Genomic DNA, 20,303 nt, shown 5'->3' with positions numbered 1-20,303 from the left:
ATTCCTCCTATTCCCGAGGAGTACTAATATTGATTCGGAAAGGGGTAAATTTCAAGTCGCAGCACGTTACACAGGATCCCAATGGCAGATACGTATTAGTTTCAGGCACTTTACGCGGCCAACACGTGACACTCCTTAACGTCTATGGTCCTAATACGGATACACCGGAGTTTTTCAGGGAGATATGGGGCCACTTACAACCACATGCGAACACACATATAATATGTGGAGGGGATTGGAACGTAACGTTGATGGACGGGCTGGATCGCTCCTCTAATTCATCAGAGCAGCATAAGCAGGCGAGGACAATGGTGGGACACATGATGAAAGATCTGTCATTAACAGATATTTGGAGACTTAGATATGCTAACGACCCAGGGGCTACCCACATCACAGCGTCTCATAGCAGCTGGTCTCGCTTAGACTACTGGTTAGGCACGAATGATATCGCACTGTGGGTAAAGGAGGTACAGGTGTTGCCACGCACATTGTCAGATCACAACCCCGTCCTATTACAGATCAGTATACCACAAGACACACCTCCTCCATTTCAGTGGAGGTTTAATTCACAAGCTCTATCCGATTCTATTTACACAGACACAATAACGAAGGTAATCAGGGAATATTTCCACATAAATTCACCAACTGTCGAGGATCCAGGCCTATTATGGGAAGCCTTCAAGGCCACGATAAGAGGCGTCTGCATTAGCACCACTGTAGGGGTCTTGAAAGACATCAGACGCCAGATACAGCGCTGCGAGACTCGCATAAGAAATATAGAACTGGCTTTTGAAAACAAACAAGTTGTTTCGCTGCTAACAGAGCTGCGCGACTTGCATACTGAACATACCGATTTTATGGCGGCTGAAATCAAATATTTAGATCGCAAACACATAGCCAGGAACTTTGGGGAAGGAGGCAGACCGGGTGGGACATTGGCGAGGAAGATATGCGAAGGGAGGGGACACTCAGCCATACTTCGAGTCAAATCGAAGGAGGGCCAGACACAGACGCAATCGGCAGACATCTTGAATAACTTTGTGGATTCCTTCAGCACACTCTACAAATCACAACCCACAGCACCGGCAGACGATATTTTTGTCTATTTACAGGATATAGCGATTGGTTGGCTGTCGGATGAACAGAGGGAACACTTAGCAATGCCCATTACAGTAGAAGAGGTGACGGCAGTGATTAAGTCACTACCTAATGACAAGGCACCGGGCCCCGATGGGTACACTAATGAGTTCTACAAACACTTCGCAGACATTCTTGCACCTTACCTGGTAGACATGTTTGGCACTTCCTTCGAGAAATCCATACTTCCACCTACTCTCTGTGAAGCACTAGTTATTGCCCTCTTAAAGCCGTCCAAAGATCCTGAGGAGTGTGACTACTACAGGCCCTTATCGCTCATTAACATGGACTCGAAAATACTCGCGAAACTGCTGGCAGTACGTTTATCCCCTCTAATGACCCATCTGGTCCTTCCAGATCAGACTGGATTTATCCCCACAAGATCAACCTCCCACAATACAAGATCTCTCTTTGCTCTTTCCCACTACCTCCAGCCCTCAGTTAAAGCCATGGCAGTCATGCTCGATGCCGCGAAGGCATTCGACTCCATAGTATGGAGCTATATCATTGCTATTTTACACAGGATGGGCTTTCCCAAACGGTTTGTCCAATGGGTCTCACTGCTATACACCCAACCATGTGCCAGAGTCCGGATAAATGGTTATGTCTCAACTCCCTTTAATGTGGAACGTGGCACTAGACAGGGATGCCCCCTTTCTCCCTTACTTTTCGCGTTAGCGTTAGAGCCACTAGCATGCTTAGTGAGACAAAATTACAAATCATCAGCTTTGCAATTTGCGGCCAGACCACTGCACATATCTCTGTACGCAGACGATATGCTGCTATATGTACGCGATCCCGACATTCATCTGAATAATTTGCTCAGAGAATACATTAGATTCGGGGGTCACTCGGGATTAGCAATCAACTGGTCCAAATCTTCAATAATACCCTTAACAGACACTACCACTCCCTTTGAAATCGACTACCCGCTGGAATGGCAGCATGATCCAATTCGCTATCTAGGGGTCATGTATCACTGGGACCCAGAGGAAGTCATACGCGCTAACTATGGGGTAGTGATATCCAAGCTGGAGGACAAAGTCCAGCGCTGGATCCATTTGCCTCTATCCCTAGCTGATAGGATTGCGATAGTCAAAATGAATATTTTACCTAAATTGCTATACCTTTTTAATAACATTCCCATCACACCCTCCGGAGAAATTTTTCGCCGCATTAAGTCACTAGTACTGACACTGATATGGGCTGGCAAACAAGCCCGAAAAGATCTCCAGACATTAACACTCCCATATGCACAAGGCGGTTTTGGAGTACCGGACTTTCTCCTATATTACCTTTGTGCCCAAGCGCAATATGCGGCTTATTGGTATCACGAGATACCGTATCTCACTCACACAGCCATAGAGGGGGGAGATGCGGACCCTGTCCCACTGTCAGCGATAATAACGCACGCCAGATCGCCACTGCATGCGAAAGACATTAACACCATAGATACCACAGTAAAAGCCTGGCGTAAACTTGGACAACTGGCCCACAAAATCCCGTTATATGCGCCAGCATGCACTGTCAGTCACTAGTGAGAAGGTAGGCATGTCTCTACTGTGGAAAGCTGGCATAGACAAGATGGGAGACATGTTTAAAGAGGGCACATTCCTGGACATTGAACATTTAACATATATACAAAACAAGACCCCCATGTTCCGCTTCACGTATTATAGATTGACAAGGGCTCTAAAGGAACACTATCCAACATTTCCAGTAGAGCCGGATTGTTTGGCATCACTCCAGCTAATAATTACCACGCAGGACTTATCACATTTGGTGTCTAGATTATACGCTGCAGCGCAGTCAGAGATGGTGCAGCCTACTACAAAGGCTAAGGCACTGTGGGATTTGGAGCTGGAGACTACATTAACAGATGAGGACTGGCAACGAACCTGTGCCCTGACACAGATTCTTACGCCAAACGGAAACCTGAGAATCATACACTACAAATTCATCCATCAGGCATACTATACCCCTACAAAACTACTTAAATTTGGACTACAAGATGAGGATAGGTGCAAGAGATGCAACAGGGAAGGTGCGAACTTTACGCATCTAGCTTGGTATTGCGCCAAGATATCAGAGTACTGGGCGGACGTTACCTCCACACTCACTATCATGCTAGAGGAGGAGGTGCAATGCACAATACAGATCTGTCTCCTTGGTATCGTCCCACAATTTCGTGCACTAAAACGTAAGTTCTGTGTTATATATTTATTACTAGCTAAAAGGCAGGTGGCGCAGTGCTGGCATAGTCGAAAGGTACCCAAAAAGTCCACATGGCTCCATGACATGTCTGTATGTAGAGATAAGCTGTTGACATACGAAGAGAACCTCCCTGCAAAATCTAGACCAAAGGATTATTGGTGCTTTCTAACAGACTATATTAACTCACTGGAGGGGGAAATAGAAGTGTAAACTATTTACTGTTACATTAAAAGGTGGTAACATATTATGTACAGGCTGAACACGGCTATTTAATAGTCCTGAGGGAAGAACCAGATCTGTTAATATGAACGTATAGTCCGATATAGATGGTTTCGATGTCAGGTCTTGAAGTTGGTTCTATTACTGTTCCTATCTATAAAATTACAAAGTGTAAGACTCATGTTGAAATGCTAACTGCGAGATCTGCAGAGGTTAAGATAGGGGCGGTTCCGACTATTGGATAAGACTGATTTTTATTATAACTGTATTTTATTAAGTATCTGCTAATACGTTGCAAGCCGGCCCCCGGGTTGTAGGCTCGTGGCTGTGTAAACTGACTGTTGTTAATAAAGGTCTTACAAAAAAAAAAAAAAAAGACTGCAGGGTACCTTTAGTGCCGCCATCAACCTCCGGAGTAATTACGTGACACTGAGTGGTATTGTCTGGAGTGTATTTTGCATTGAGTGCAGTGCAAATATGTAGTATATAATTATGTGGCACTGAGTGGTATTGTGTGGAGTGTGTGTTGCATTCAGTATAGTGTAATTATGTGGCATGTATTTATGTGTCACTGAGTGGTATTTGGAGTGTATGTTGCATTAAGTGCAGCATAATTATGTGGCGTGTAATTATGTGGCACTGAGTGGTATTTGGAGTGTATGTTGCATTGAGTGCAGTGTAATGATGTGGCATGTAACTATATGACACTAAGTGGTATTTGGATTGTGTGTTGCATTGAGTGCAGTGTAATTATGTGATGTGTAATTATGTGGCACTGAGTAGTATTTGGAGTGTATGTTGCATTGTGCGCAGTGTAATTATGTAACATATAATTTTGTTGCACTGAGTGGTATTGTTTGGAGTGTATGTTGCATTGAGTGCAGTGTTGTTAGATAGCATGTAATTATGTGGCCCTGAGTGGTATTGTCTGAAGTGTGTGTTGCATTCAGTAGAGTGTAATTATTTGGGCTGTAATTATGTGGCACTGAGTGATATTTGGAGTGTATGTTGCATTAAGTGCAGTGTAATTATGTGGCGTGTAATTAGGTGGCACTGAGTGGTATTTGGAGTGCATGTTGCATTGAGTGCAGTGTAATTATGTGGCATGTAACTATGTAGCACTGAGTGGTATTTGGAGTGTAAGTTGCTTTGAGTGCAGTGTAAGCAATAGTTTACTTTGTCTCATCTGTTTGACATTCGCGACTCTCGAAGAAGGCAGGCTTCATCTTTGCACCAGGTTCTGGCCACATCCTGGCTGAAGGGTTTTAAGTACCTTGAACTCATAAAGGCAACAGAAACATTTACAGCACTTTCAGTCTTCGCTCAAAAGTAAAATGTCACAAACTGCCTTTTAGAGATGATGAAATAAAAATGTAAACACTTCCTTTCCCCTCTGTAAAGGCTGTAACCAGTTTGTCCAACGACGTGTTCACACTCAACCTATGACAACAATGAGCCAATGCCCAAATCCATATTACACATGTTGTCGAAAGTCTCTGTCAAACTAAAGTCACCCAAAGGTTAATGTTGGCATTAACAAGCTTGCGCAGCAGCAGGTGTGCGCCTCGCAGCAGGGGGAGGGGAGAGAGGAGGGGGCCTGTGCGATTCATTTGCGTGAGGGAGCGGCTGGCACATCGATAATTGCTGCCATATGCCAGCTGCTCGCTCCTGCAAGGAAATCGCCAAACGTGCGCGCGTTCCAATAGAAAGCAATGCAACGTGTGCACGTTTGTGGGGAGAAAAGCTCATCGACGACATGAGGTCCTCTCCTATGCAGCGCATGCACGCTGCGTAGGCAAGACCTTAAAAAATGGGCAAGAGATTCCTCAGCCTGCCGACATGATGGGCATATGGAACTCAGGACAGTTTGGGGGTTCCATCTGGGTAACAAAAACAGAAGATGTAATGTACCATATAAAAATTTGAGGAACATTTGTCTTGCTACTGGTGGATAAAAAGAATCGAAAAAAAGGTTCAAACGCAGAATAAGGATTTAAATCCGGAAAGTTACACATTGAAGACCCCTGTGGTGCGTTCCCCATTTCTTTGCCATGCATTTGTTCACAAAAAGCAATATTGAGGCTGGCCCTGGGTAGATTTGATGCAATCGAAAGGTCGCCTAGGCCAAGCTGGGTTAGAGAGTCCCTAACATAGATTATCGACTTGAGCTTGCCTGTTTAATCTTGTGCAAACACTTCTTGCCGGGTTTTATAAAAATCCTCTAGGTCTAGAGTATATTTTAGCCTCCGGCAATATAATAGCGGCCTCAGTCGGGCCTTGTAAATCATTGAATCAATATCCATATCATGCAGTATTGGAACAAGCGAGGTGTTTTTGGGTAGCTTGCTAGGGCTCTCAAAAAGGTGTTCTCAGACACCCAAAATGAGGCGAAACTTGTTTTTCTCCATACCTTGGCCTATACAATGCACTACCTTCTGTTTTAGCCCTATACACCTTTAATGCAGGTGAAATTCGCCTGACTCTAGAAGGGTTGTAGAGTCTTAGAATGTCGGCCGAATGCTGGGTCAAATTCAAACAACTCTTTTGAACATTTGGAAGCCAAGACATGGATTTGGTTAGTTTGATACCGAAATAAACAAACTCAGTGAAATTATATAATGGTTAGCCCTCTAGGTATATTGCATCCCTACATGATTTGTATGGGCTGCTGGTCATGAACATTGTTTTGGAATGATTGATCACCAGCTCTCGTTTAGCACAAAAGGCCACAAACATATCTACCAGTTTTGCAAGCCACTAGGAGTCTGAAACACCAGTAGAGAGTCATTGGCAAACAGTAACAAGATTTTGCAATGCAACAGGTCTCGTATTTGTTAAAGTTACAGCTGTTGGCGTTGAAAATGACAATGTTGTTTACTTTCGCTTTTTTATTTGCAACATTAAATAGTCCCCTTGCATGCAAAGGCACCCATTAATAATTGACTTATATACAATAATACAGAGCAATCTATCCGGGAGCAATAACATGAGTAAAGTTGAGTAAGGTTACCAGTAATGAAGTAATGAAAAGGGTTTCTCTTTTAATAAAATAAATGTGGCTCAAAATGATAAATTACGCTGATATACCTTTCTACGTTTTTCTTCAGAAAATAGGGGCACTTACTACTTTGCAGCCATCAACTGACAAGACATATTTTATTAACATGGGTTAGCCAAGATGCAGTTTATTCATAGATATATTGAGCTGCTAGGCTTAAATTGTTATCTTTATTTGCAGCGTGGAGCTATATATCTACTATCTTAAGCTACACGAGACAACCTATGATGATTTGTGTATTACAATCAGATAGTATGCAAAAACTGCAATAGAAGTATATAGGATGTGAGGGTTTTCTACAAAGGATACACAAAATGTATTACAAGCTGTGGGATTTATGGGGCAGATAAAGTAACTTCTACAAGAATAATGTAAGGAACGTTGAAATAAAAAAATAAAAAAAAGAAGTGGTAAAGTGTGGATATGGCACGATTCAGGACTCGGTAAACACTAAGGGGCAGATTTATGTTGTGAATGCGCCACGTTTGCGTCACGCAACTGTGGCGTAAACGTGGCGCATCCCTACGACCGATTTACAACGTGACGCATCTAGGCAGATGCGTCACGTTGTAAAGCCCTGCGCCGCTTGTGGGCGTTCCGGCGCAGGGTGGGCGTTCCGGGGCTGGTGCGCCTCGCAAAAGTGGCTGAGTGAAATCTATAAGATTTCACTCAGTCACTTGTAGGCCAATGCTGCGTCAAAACCCTGCGCCTGCTTGAAGCAGGCGTAAGGCCTGACACAGCATTGGTCAGATAGGGCACCCCCGAGCCTTGCTGGAGCTGCGTCGCGCTTGCGACACAACTCCAGCAATGCGTCTCTTTTACGGCACAGATGCGTGACGCATCTGTGCCGTTTTTGCCCCATGGTGCGCCGCATTGTAAATGCGGCGCGCCATGGGTGGCGGAGCTGCAGCGCACGATAACTGGCGCATCCCTTGGGATGCGTCAGTTATCATAAATCTGCCCCCAATTATCAAAACTATGCCCTAGCTGTCTCAGCTCTTCCCTTGTACATTCTTACAGAGACAGCCTGAAGTTTATGTGTCAAACACTAGACAGACACTTTTACTGAAAAGCTTGTGCATCCGCACTGTTTGTTGATTGTGCCCAGAGACGTGTGAAGGGATGGGCAAAGTGGGCGCTGGCCCAGGGGCCTAGCCTTTCAGGGGCCCCCTGAAAGAGACAACTCTGTTCTGCAGAGAGTCTTGCCATGATGACCTTGATTAATTATTAATCAAATTGTTTCAAATAGCGTTTTCTTTTAATTTATTTTCAATGTGGGTGACCTTTGGGAGTTTCATCAGAGACATTTTTCAGAGAAATGTTGTGTTGATGTTTCCTGAAACATCCATGAGAAATGTTTCTTTTAGAGAGCAAAACAGGACCTCGCACAGGTAAATTAGGAAGGGTCACAGATATTATTTTCAATAATATTAATGAGCTGCTGTTACAATATTGAAAACCCACATCACTATCCCTGAATTAGTGGGAACAATTCAGACTAAGCACTGTCAGTGACCTGGCCAAAGAGGGCACCAAAGAGCTGAAATTGGATCATAAATCTAAAGCTGTTCCGAACAGGGGTCCCTTAAAAATGTTTGGCCCTGGGTCCCCAAAATCCTTAAAAGCCCCTTGATTGTGCCTGGAAAGAGTTTAATCCCAATCAAACAATACATTCAGCAGCTTCCTTGAGTAAATGGTGCAATGCACGATACAGTTGCGTACATACAGATAGACATCTCCGTGCTCCCCTATTGATTTGGTATTTCTCTGTCTGCACTACAAAGATACTAATATCTTTCCAGAGACTTAACTCCTGTTCTCATGAGATATTTTTGTTTGTTCCAAGTTATTACTTTGTTGTTAAGCGTTCTGCCACTCTGTGCTTAAGATCCTCACATGCATGCTATATCAAGATCTTCAATAAGAAATGTATTGTGATGTCCCATTGGTGTATAATAATGAAATAACTAGATGTACAGTATTCCAGCGCTCACGCTTTACGTTTCAAAATCTGTGCCTCCGAATGTACTCTATGTGTGTCAGCTCCCTGAGAAACATTTCAGCCTCTTGTAGGTTCCTGGCATCAGTTACAAAAAATCTGTGTTTCCTGGGAATAAAAAACACTTTGTGCACTGTGAGAACTTGGTTTGGTATATGATGTCAGTTAATTAAAGTGGACACTTTGCACCAGTCCAAACAACCCTTAAGGATGATTTAAGAGGTCAAAGATAATCTTAAAAAGCTATCCAAGTGGTAGCTGTGGAGAGCAACCTTGGGGCTTAGTCTTGAAGGAATGTTAAGCAGCCTGTTTTACTAGAATGTAACCTTAATGTATTGGTTAAATGAAAAGAGAACCACACAGTAATTATAAAAATATGTATTTATTAATATAACACACTTTAAATACCTCACAGTATCTGCTACACTCAGATAAACCTAAAGCACACAATACTGTAGCACAGAAACAAACGTAACTAGCACTAATACACAGTGGGCTCCAGGGGGAGAACAAACCATATACTTAAATAGTGGTATAAGAACCACGACTAGTGTCTAGAGGTTGTAGAATCACTTTGACCCCAAAGAACCACCCAAGGTGAGTAAGTAGAGACCCCACGGAGGACAGGTGCAGTGTGAGAACATGACTGCGTGCTATGTACAATTCAATGGGAGAGTCGCGGTTGCAGTTTTAGTGTTAAGGACCCTTTCCAGTGAATTACAAAGAGACCCTTTGGAACTTAGAAGTTTGGAAAGCCACACCACCCGTGGATACCGAAGCACCAGAGTTACCTATCCCAGGGAAGCCGGGTGCATAGGGTCGAAGTGGTGTCGGAAACCACTGTCGTTCTCAATGGGAGTCTTCAAAGAAATGCCACTGCTGGAAAGAAGAAAAGTGTCAGATGGATTCTTGAAGGGAGGTACCTAAAAGCAGAGGGGACAGAGTCTGGGTCACTCAGGAGTGACTAGGGGCTTGGTAGACGAATGCCCTCCGATGTCGGGTGTTGCAGGTGCAAAGAAAGAGACCTTGACTCTGCAGCCACGGGAACCAGGAGATGTCGAGGATGACCAGGAGCTGGATGTGAGCTGTCCCACGAAGGGTGTTGAGTGCTGAGGGGTCGGTGTCCAGCAGGAGCACCAACAAACCTTGGCAGAGGCAACCCATGAAGAAGGTCGAGGAAGGCATGGAGAAACCAGGGGAGCCCAAAGAAAATCAATGAAGTCCCTCAAATGGAGTCGTGAGGGGATCTCTAGCAAATTCACAAATTCCCATCTTGCAGGCACAGAGTGTGAGGAGGTCAAAGTCCTTTGTATGAAAGATGGGCAGAGGTTGGGGCTATCAATAGCCCAATGCACTTAGTTGGGGAACACCAACAAGCATATGCGCTTGCAAATGTACACGACGAACAGGGGTTCAAGTTATGCAGTCCCCAGAAGGGATACTGGCCTCAAACTGTATGAGAGGGTACCTAGCTTCAAAAAATGTTGGAACCCACCTGTTGCTTGAGCCTTCGGAGTCCGCATGAGCTCACGATCAGCAAGACAAGTCAGTTGCGTTACGGTGCCTGCGAATGCAGGGGAGTGACTGCTTCACCCCAAGGGAGATACTTCAGATGTCCTTGATGCTCCACTGGTCCTGCACGTAGCCTGTATGGTGCACAGGCACAGATGATACGTTTGACGGCGAGGGAGACAAAGTCGGGCCCAGTCGAAGTCCAGAGTGTCCAGATGGTCAAAATTCAGTGGTTTCTTGTTCAGAATCTTGTTCACATTGAATCTTGGGTACTACAGCAAGGTAAGCCCTTTTGTACCCACAGGAGAGTGTTGGACAGATTCAGGGACCCTCCCAGGGGAGGGTCAGGACAGTGGGGAGGATACTCCCATGTCCTATATCCAGTTTTGCACCAGAGCAGGAGCCAAAAGCTCCCAGAACTGGTTTGAGCTGGACTATGCACAGGGACACCAAGTGTGCCCCTTGTGCAGACTTTCAGGCATAAACCTTGATTCAGAAGGGTGGAATCATACCTCCCACACCAGAGACCGGTGTGGAGGTATGATTCCAAGTTTTTTGATACCAAACACAAAGGGCCTCATTAGGATGACGGGCGGACTTTGTCCGCCCGCCACCCTATCGGTATTCTGGACTGCCCGCCATAAGGGTGGGGGTCGCGTTGGGGGAATTAGGATGTGCCCGCCACAGTGGCGGGCACATCCTTCATTTTTAGCATTGTGGCGGGTGGTGCACTCTGCATCGCCCGCCTCCATGCTAAAAATGCATTTTCGCATTTGCATATACAAAGCGGCAGGCACCGCGCGGTGCCTGACGCTTTGTACATGCAAATGAAGGGGGGTACCATAGGTACTCCCCCTGTGCACCCCGACCTCGGCCTTCACCAGGGGGGCCCCAGCAAAGACCGCCTGCCTTTCCACGGCGGCATCGCCGCCGCGGAAAGGCACCTATATGCACGCATCCAAATATGGCTGGCGGTGTCTGATAGACACCGCCACCATATGAACCCTTTTCCGCCCCGGCCGCATGGCGACCGGGGCGGAAAAATGGCGGGCAGTGTTTGCCTCCGCTGCGTTCCCCCCCCCCGCCATTGTAATGTGGCGGGGGGGGAAGGGTGACGGGCGGGCATTTCTGTCGGGCGGATCGCCCCCGCCACCATGGCCGTGGCAATCCGCCCGACATGGTAATGGACCCCAAAATGTTTTGTTTCACCTGTTTTCAAGATAGCAGTTACCGTGAGGTTATAATACACCTCTACCTATATGTCTGGCTGTGTCACAGACAACCCGTGAGGATGGTCTCCGAAGGCTACAGAGGGGCTTTGCTCATGCAGGGGCAAACTCTCACGTAAAGCCCAGCACCCTGCCATCAGGATTGTCAAGGCCTGCTGTAGGGGTGACATACATTTTAAGTGTAGTGACCAATAGATATAGTAACCCTATATCTATTGTAAGTGGTGCAAGCACCATCTTACATAGGCTGCAATGGCAGACCTGTAGTTCCATTTCGCATGGCCTCTCATGGATGGCATAATACATGCTTCAGCCCATGGGAGGCCTCTGGGGTACCTATACCCTGGGTAGATGGGTACCATATACCAGGGACTGACAAGGGTACCCCAGTATCCAATCTGGAGTGTACCTAAGTACATGCTCAACATTTTAAGGAGAAAGCAGATAGACTGGGGTCCTGATTAGCAGGATTCCAGTCAGACTAGTCAAAACAGTGTAACAGCAAGCAAAAAGTGAGGGTAACCATAAGAAGCAGATCCTATTTTCCTACATGCACTGAACTGGCACAGATATGACTAAAGCATGGCGACGATACTGTTAGAATGCATGCTTCCTGAAAAGGTGCTCGCCGGGTGACGAAAACAGGGCAATTTATAAGGGGCTGGCAGGGATGAGATAAAATGGTCCCACCTTCCTTCTTGCATACTGACCAATCAAGAACATGCCGCCACAACTCCCAACAGAAACAAGCATAACTAGTGTTTTTAGGCGTCATGCTGTTTGCATCAATGAAATCTGTGCCGAGATCAAAATAGTGCGCGCCGTTTTCAGGCACCATCTGCAAGGGCTTATAGAATTCTGCAGCAATGTTCATTATCTGATGCTCTCTGGAGGATGACAGTTCTGTATACCAGAGAGTGGACAGGGTCTGTACAATACTTTAAAACCTCTTTGAGACAACCATTTTTTGTGGGGAAAGTCTTTTCAAAGAAAAAGAAAGCATGCATTGCACTGCAGCACAGATCACATAAGGTGAATTTGTAAGTTGGTCCTCTTGTTTACATTTCCGCTAAGATTGCAGTAGCATGCTGCCTGTGAGTATTGCTAGATGGAGTTTAACAGAACATTTACATATGAGGCTTTGTCCTAGATAGCGAGTTTTTACCTTGTCTCTCAATTCGGCTGCAGCAGTCGAAAACAAGTTGTCCGGCACTGCTTTGGAACGCATAATTGAAATGCATTATACTTGTGTGTTCCAAAGGAGTGCCAGCCATATTCTATATTCTTCTCAAGGAGAGAGGATGTGGCATAAAGGCTAGAACGACCGCCATTGAGGCTGGCAAATAGGGTTTGTGTCTTGGAGGGAGGCCTAAGATACCGTATTGCTTGCTAAATCACATAATCTCACAGTGTCCCTCTGGAATGGAATGTTCATTTTAAAACGAAATGGCTTCACATGCTGGCTCCCTCTGGCTGTTGGTAGTTCACACCAAGAAACAGCGCGTGGCTGCACAGGACCAAACGAGAATGGGTGGTGGGGTGGAGGAGCAAGGGAAAGTAAATGCGCACAGGAAAAAACAAGTAGTTCAAAACAACTTTATTTCGATTCATAACGAATCATAAAAAGCACATAGACACAAAATGCATAATTAAGGGGTACAGTTACATAAAATTGATGTCACTGTTAAAATAGAACAATTAAAATATTTACAAATTTTAAAAAAAGCTGCAATTTTTCAATAGTTCCATAGGGTGTCGCCAAAGACTGTTATATTATCTGTTTCCAGAACGTTTTTTGAGGCGAAAAGCAGCTACCAAGAAGTTTGCGACACTAAACATAGTTAGTGGTGAGTCTAACTTTTTAAAATAAAATAGAGCAGGCTTGGCTTGGACGAACCCCTTGTTTTTAAGCAACGGAACAATGTACTTTTTCCTGGGCAGGGCATATATACTGCAAAAGAACATAAAGTGAGTAGTGTCCTGCAGAGAAAAACTATCACATTTGCAGACCGCTAAATCCTCGGGCTTGGCCCACACCTTAGAGTCATTTAACAGGGAGTGAATCTGGTTAAGTCTTAGTTTGGTTAATAACCAGCGATGTAATGGAATAGACGCTACTGTTAGATAGGGTTCGATGGCCAGTGTCGTTTTAGAAATATAATGCTCCCTCACAGTGGGTTTCACAAGCTCACAGCTCTCCCGCTCTATTTCTCTCACTTTGATAAAAGTCGCTTTGAACCATTCCAGGTCATCTTTAACAATGCAGTCTGGTTTGTAGAAAAGATCTGGGCGGCCCAGGGAAGTTAGTATTTTTTTAATGTATGCTAGCCACGGGATGTTTTTCATATTGTCCAAAAGTAGGCAGTCTCTCATAATTGTGTGGTTCAAAGTTAAATTAGAGTTCAGCCATGTTTTTAACCACATCAGAATTGGGGACTGTTTGATGATGTCGCTTATATACCCCTGACCTAATTCCATATGGACGGAGAAAGTGGCTGTAGATTGAGGCAGACCTAAGAGCATACGTAAAAATTTGTTTTCTTCCACCTGGATTGCTTCTACATTGTTGGAATAACCCCAGATGGAAGCCCCCTACCTTGCTACTGAGATTGATTTAGCTCTGTAAAGTGCCAGCATTGCTTCCGTGGGCTTACCACCCAGACGTTTTGAAAAGCCGACAATGGCAGCTGCTGATCTTTTCATGGCGTTGATTTTGACAGTTATTTGAGGTGCCCACGTGCCCTTATCGTCGTAAACTACCCCTAGGTAAGTAAAAGTTCTGACGCTAGAAATTGGTGTATTGGCACAGAAAAAGGTCTTCAAATCCTTATTTTTTCTCCCACCCACAGCCATAACATGAGACTTGTCTGTATTGATTTTTAAATCAAGGGAGGTCATAAAGGCATCGAAGGCTGTCAGTAGTCTTTGTAGCCCAAGGGGAGTACGTGCCACGAGCACCGCGTCGTCCGCGTAAAGGAGGACCGGGGTGGACAGTCCGCCAAAGCGCGGGACGTCTAGTGTTGCCAACTCCAGTGTGGATTCAAGGTGGTTAATATATAGTGTAAATAACATTGGGGTGAGGATGCACCCCTGTCTCACCCCTCTAGTGGACTTGAAGCCAGCTGTACAGGCTCCTTCCTGCGTCATCCTGATGGAGGCTTCTAGGTCCCGGTGTACCTCAGCCAGAAAATAAACCAAGGAATGGTCCATCCCCAGGTCCAAAAGGATTTCCCACAGCCTAGACCTATTCACTAGGTCGAAGGCTGTGGACAGATCCATGAACCCTAGGTAAATTGATCCACTGGATGCCACTGTGTATTTGCCTAGGATCAGGTGTAAGTTGAGGCACTGGTCCTCCGTCCCTCTTCCCCTTCGGAACCCATATTGGGCGTTTGATAAGATGTTATTATTGGCAGCCCACTCATCGATCCTTGCCAGTATCACTTTCCCCAGGATTTTGAACGACGAGTCGATAAGTGAAATGGGGCGGTAACACCTCGGGTCTCCCCTCTGGCCTTTCTTAAAGATAGGTATGATGGTGGCATGTGACCAGGAGACAGGCAAGCTGTGTTTCATGGCGGCATTGAAGACGTTGGTCAAGATGTTAGCCCAGAAGGGAACATTGGCCTTGAACATGTCGGCTGGGACGCCATCTGGACCTGGCGCTTTCTTCCCTACTGTGTTGGTTATGGCCTTCTCTACTTCTTCCATGTTAAAGGAGAGTGCTGGCTTGGGGGAGTTAGTTTTGAGGAGAGTAGGTGTTTCACATGCTTGGTCACTCCCATAGATGATTTTAAAATGAGCTAACCAGTCCTCCTCACTAATGTTAGCCTCCAAGTTATCATTGGCTTCTCCAGAAAAAAGAGGATTGTTTATAATGGCCCAGAAGCTAGCACTGTCTCTTAAAGTGGCCTTTTCCATTAGTGAGGCCCAGGCATCCTTTTTGAGAGCGTCTTTGCGTGCATGAATGATGTTATAGTATTCTTTTCTTAGTCTGGCAACTTCCCCTCTGTCCCTTGGTGATTTTTTTAATTCTTCCAGGAGGCAACTGTGTGCTTTTGAGCAGGCTTCATCAAACCAGCCCTTGGTCGGTCGTGCCTTCTTTCTGGATTTGACTGTAAGTTCATCAGAGATTAAAGCACACATGGTGTCAAAGGCGGTGATTACTTCCTCCCCCTGTTTTGAATTATCTTGGCAGATATCTAATTCATTGCGGGCTTTACTGGTTAAAATGTTAAAGAACTCAGCTGGACCTACTTTGGACCACTTCAGCCTTCTTCCTTGGTCCGTGGGCCGCACAGCCAACTCGGACATTTTGATTGTTCCCTCCTTGAGTAGGTCCACAGAGCTAGCAAGCTCAAGGATGACTGGGTCATGCTCACTGAACGCATCCACAACTGCGTTGTAAAAGAAGACCAAACTTAATAAACCAGGAGAAACAAAAATATAGTCAATAATGGATTCGGAGTTTCTAGCGCTATAAGTCATGACCCTTTCACTATAGTCATTGAACCCCGGTTCGTAAAGGTCCACGTTTGCTAAAAGATTTTCTAGTGCCAGACCTTTAGGGTTGTGTTCGAAATGTTGGTAGTGAGCTGAGGTGGGGCAATCAGTATCTTCAATGTGGCAGGAAAGCCTACAAAGATGAATGTTAAAATCCCCCATAATTATAATGTGCAAAAAAGTGGTTTGGCGTTCTTTATAATTAATCAGAAAGGACTGTAGAGAGCAGAGATGCTCAGTAGAGTGTCCGTCTGCTACAGAATTATAAAAGTTAATGAGGATGAATTTGTGGCCATTGGCTAAGCTGATCTCTAGACACAGGAAATTGGGGGAGCCAGTGGTTATTTGTTTAGCGGTTCCCGCCAGTTGGACAGTGATCAGGATCATGAGGCCCCCTTTGTCCCTACCACAGGGGGATCTGGTAGCTGGGACAAAATAAGATGTGAACCCAGGAACCCAGAAGTAGCTGTTACAGTCCCAGGTTTCTTGCAGGGCTATGATGTTATGTTGGTTCAAGAGGTTCAGCCATGCACTATCCTCCCTTTTTGATCGAAGGCCGGTAGCAAGTAGATAAAGCATGGCACTCATGAAAGAGCACTGCACTAAGCTAAATTATGTTAAAGTGTCTTCAAAGTTAATAAAAATAGACGTGGGGGAATCACCTCATGCAGATCAAAATAATGGCTGGCTGCCGTACTTACAGATTAAAACCAAAGGGGATGACAGACGGAGTGTTGAACATTTCATGGAATCACCCCCAGTCAACTGATCTGGGTTTAATCCATCATCATTCTTTAGCTCACTCCGCCACCCCAGTTCAGACATAGCCATATACAAATCAGTCCAACACAGTGCCTCATGGGAACAGTCTAGCCTGAACTGCCAAACCATGTCTTCCCTGGACCGGAAATAAGCGTCCTGGGACTGGTTTCTGGCTAATCCGCTGTCATCAGCCAGGCTAGCTTGAATCCAATGGCAAAGTGAGCAAGGGACCCACGTCTGGGCATACCCCGCCAACTTAGGGTGAACAAAACAAGACCAAAGGGGATGATGGACGGAGCCCTCACCCGCTTTGGTTTTGCTTTGTTCTACAGTGGTGTCTGCCTCCCCTGAGCAGTGACACACACTCTGCCAAATCCACTGAAGCAATCCAGCGCAGGCGTCTGATTACAAATTTCAAATGACCCTTGACGACAAAGATGCCCAACAAAACGGGTCGGGCTTGATGGCGACGTCACCATTGGGTATGCAATATTCTTAAATAGAACCTTATGATTGGCTCAGGAAGATTTCTTTGCCTTGCACCATCTTGCTCCTGTGTGAGTCAGTCTCTTGTGAGAGCAAGCACACTGGTTGACTGCCAGCAACATGAGAAAAATGTTGCTGGCAGCCATTACAGGACTCTTGGACTTAGTCCCCTGTCCTGATGTTATAAAAAATGTTTATGGTATATAGAGATAGGGTAGGGATACCCTGACGCCCTGGGCCCAACAGGGAGACCCACAGGAACTTTCCCTGGGGCCAAAAAAGCTAAACAAAATGTCAGAAAATGCTGTGATACTGCTAGACTCTTGCAGGATCGAAAGAAAAAAAATGGCGGCCAGGTCGCATTTAAATCATTTATGCCATGGGTCCCTACCTGCTGGCTCATTTCATAAAAGGGAGAAGGCTGCATGGTCCCACTCCCCAAGCCTCCAGAGGCTCAGAGGGACCCTGCACGCAGGGCACAAATTTGTGAAAATGTAGAGGGAGCAGCGTAATCCCCCTCCTGTGCCTCCAAAGGCATGGGGAGCCCACGTCAGGGGCAAAATGTGTTTATATGGGAGGGGGGCCATGTGGTCCCCCTTCCTGTGCCTCATGAGGCCCTGTTGAGCCCACCCTCAGGACAAAATCTTAAGATAATGGGTAGCAGATGCGTGTTGTAAACAATTACATCAATCAGCTGGACCCTGGCTGTACATAAATAGGTTTTTTGTTTAATTTATTTATTTATTTTATTTATAGAGTTTTATATATCGCGGACTTGACCCTTGGGTATCTGAGCGCTTTACAGTTACCTGAGGTAGGATTGGGAAACAGTTAGTATATCATAGCGTTTCACATTGACATGAGGTAGGTTTGAGATACACCTTGTATAGCAGCAGTAACCTAAATCTATACTACTATAATAAAGGAAGAACTTTCAGCCTTTGAGGCGGGTAAACTCGGGAACCACAGCGCCAATCCACACACCCGACACACCGTTGGAATCGTCAGGGTGTGTAGATGGTTATGGGCTATATAAATTATTTAAAAAAACGTTATTTAAAAAACTTACAGTAAAAAAAAAGTAGTCCCTCCCAAGTAGGGCCGGCCGTGACGTGCGTGCTCACGTTAGGAGCGCCGGGAGGAGCGGCGTCCAGGAGCGCAACAAGGAGCGGCGGACATGCCGCGGGGGAGGAGCGGTGACGTGAGGAGCAGCGGACAGGCCAGCGGCGGTGCCAGCAGTGGACAGGCTGAAGGAGTGGCGGCTGAGGTAAGGGAGCGGCGGACATGGTGCGGGGGAGGAGCGGTGACGTGAGGAGCAGCGTAAAGGCCAGCGGCGGTGCGAGCAGCGGACAGGCGGGAGGAGCGGCGTCTAAGGTAAGGGGACCCATGTCGGAGCAGGCGGGGGTCGGGGCAGGCGGGGGACGGGCCGGGCGGGGACCCGGGCTGCTGGACAATGTCGGGGCGGGCGGGGTCGGGGAAGCCTGTTGCTCCCGGACAAGGTCAGGTTGGGCTGCTAGTATATATAATATTCCTTATACATGTCTATCTTCTCAGTTTCAAATAACAGTTTTGGACTGAGTATATGACAGGTGTAACAGTATTTCTATACAAAAGGTTCCGATATGTCTTTTTCCGTGATTTCAACATCCAGAAACGAGACCCAGGTAGTTCAGTACCATTGAAGGCTATTCTCAGCATAGCTGGTGACTTATCTTAACGTTCTTTGTTGTTGTGTGTTAGTAATACCTATATCGCTGTGTTGGTGGTGAACCGATTTACCTACGGAAGGAACTTGCTCATTCGGAAGATCTTTGCTTCTCTCTTGAATGATGTCATGTTTGGAATTTTCCTAATGTTTGGTGGGAGTGAGTTCCAGATTCTCGGGGCTGCTCTGGAGAAAGCTCTGTTATATGTTTTCTTCTTCTGAAAGATGGGCGGTTTCATCAACAGCTCCCTGGCACTCCTGGCTGGTCTGCTTCCCCCTGACAGCTCAATTTTCTGGGCTAAGTACCTTGGTGTTTTGTAGTGGAGCGCTTTATAGTTAATACATGCCAGTTTAAGTTGAATTCTGGCTTCGTATGGTAACCAGTTTAACACTTTCAAGTGTGGGGAGATATGGTCGTATTTCCTAGATCCGGAGATGAGTCTTGCGGCCACATTAAGACATGCTTTTAGTGGTGCTGTGAAAATTTTTGGTAGACCTGCTAAAGTTGTACATCCATATTCAATCCTTGAGATGACTAAGGACTGGACTGCTAATTTGAGGTCCGCCATAGAAATGAATGGTTTCCCTTTTCTAATGTAGTTCAAGTGATACCGGGCACTTTTTGCCATTGATTTGATGTGGGCTTTCATGTCTAGGTTCTTATCCAGCGTGATTCCTAGCGATTTTGCGGAGTCAACTAGAATAGGGGTGCAGTTTAGTGCTGTGATCAGTTTGGTCCATTCCTTCACTTCTGTGTGGTTCTTTGGTGGTGAAATTAATAGGAATTCCGTTTTTTGTTCATTTAGTTTCAGATGATTGCTAGTTAACCAGCGTACTGATACTTTTAAAGCCTCATTTATTAGCTTGATGTCTTCCTGTGATGTGATCTTGATGTAGATCTGAGTGTCATCCGTGTACATGTGGTCCCTATGCAAATTATGAAACAAACTAATACACTAATTAGATGATGTCCTCAGTGATATCATAAATGATGTCATAGAATATGTCATGAGTGAAGTCCTATGTCAACTCATAAACAGTACATGGCAGGGGCAAGTTATAGTTAGCACTGCTAACTATAACTGGTGAATTCTGGCTTTTTTTATAGATCAGAACGTTAATGTTGTCACTGACAGTCACCTAACTATAGCATTACTTTGACTTTTGGTTACTGCAGTGAATATAGATAAACAGATAGACAGATAGATAGATAGATAGATAGATAGATAGATAGATAGATAGATAGATAGATAGATAGATAGATAGATAGATAGATAGATAGATAGATAGATAGATAATGTTTATATTACCTGAAAAATACCAAAGGTTAAAAGGCCGCTAAAACATGCCCTTTCAAATTAGCATAGCCACTGAAATTCACCAGTTATAGTTTACTCAAGTAACTGTAACTCGTGCCCTAAGGTAACCATAGTTCACACCCCAGCCATGCACAGTGTTGTCATAAATGGCATAATTTCA

This window comes from Lissotriton vulgaris, chromosome 9, assembly GCF_964263255.1.
Source record: "Lissotriton vulgaris chromosome 9, aLisVul1.2, whole genome shotgun sequence".
Classification (NCBI taxonomy): domain Eukaryota; kingdom Metazoa; phylum Chordata; class Amphibia; order Caudata; family Salamandridae; genus Lissotriton; species Lissotriton vulgaris.
This window is presented reverse-complemented; position numbering follows the sequence as displayed.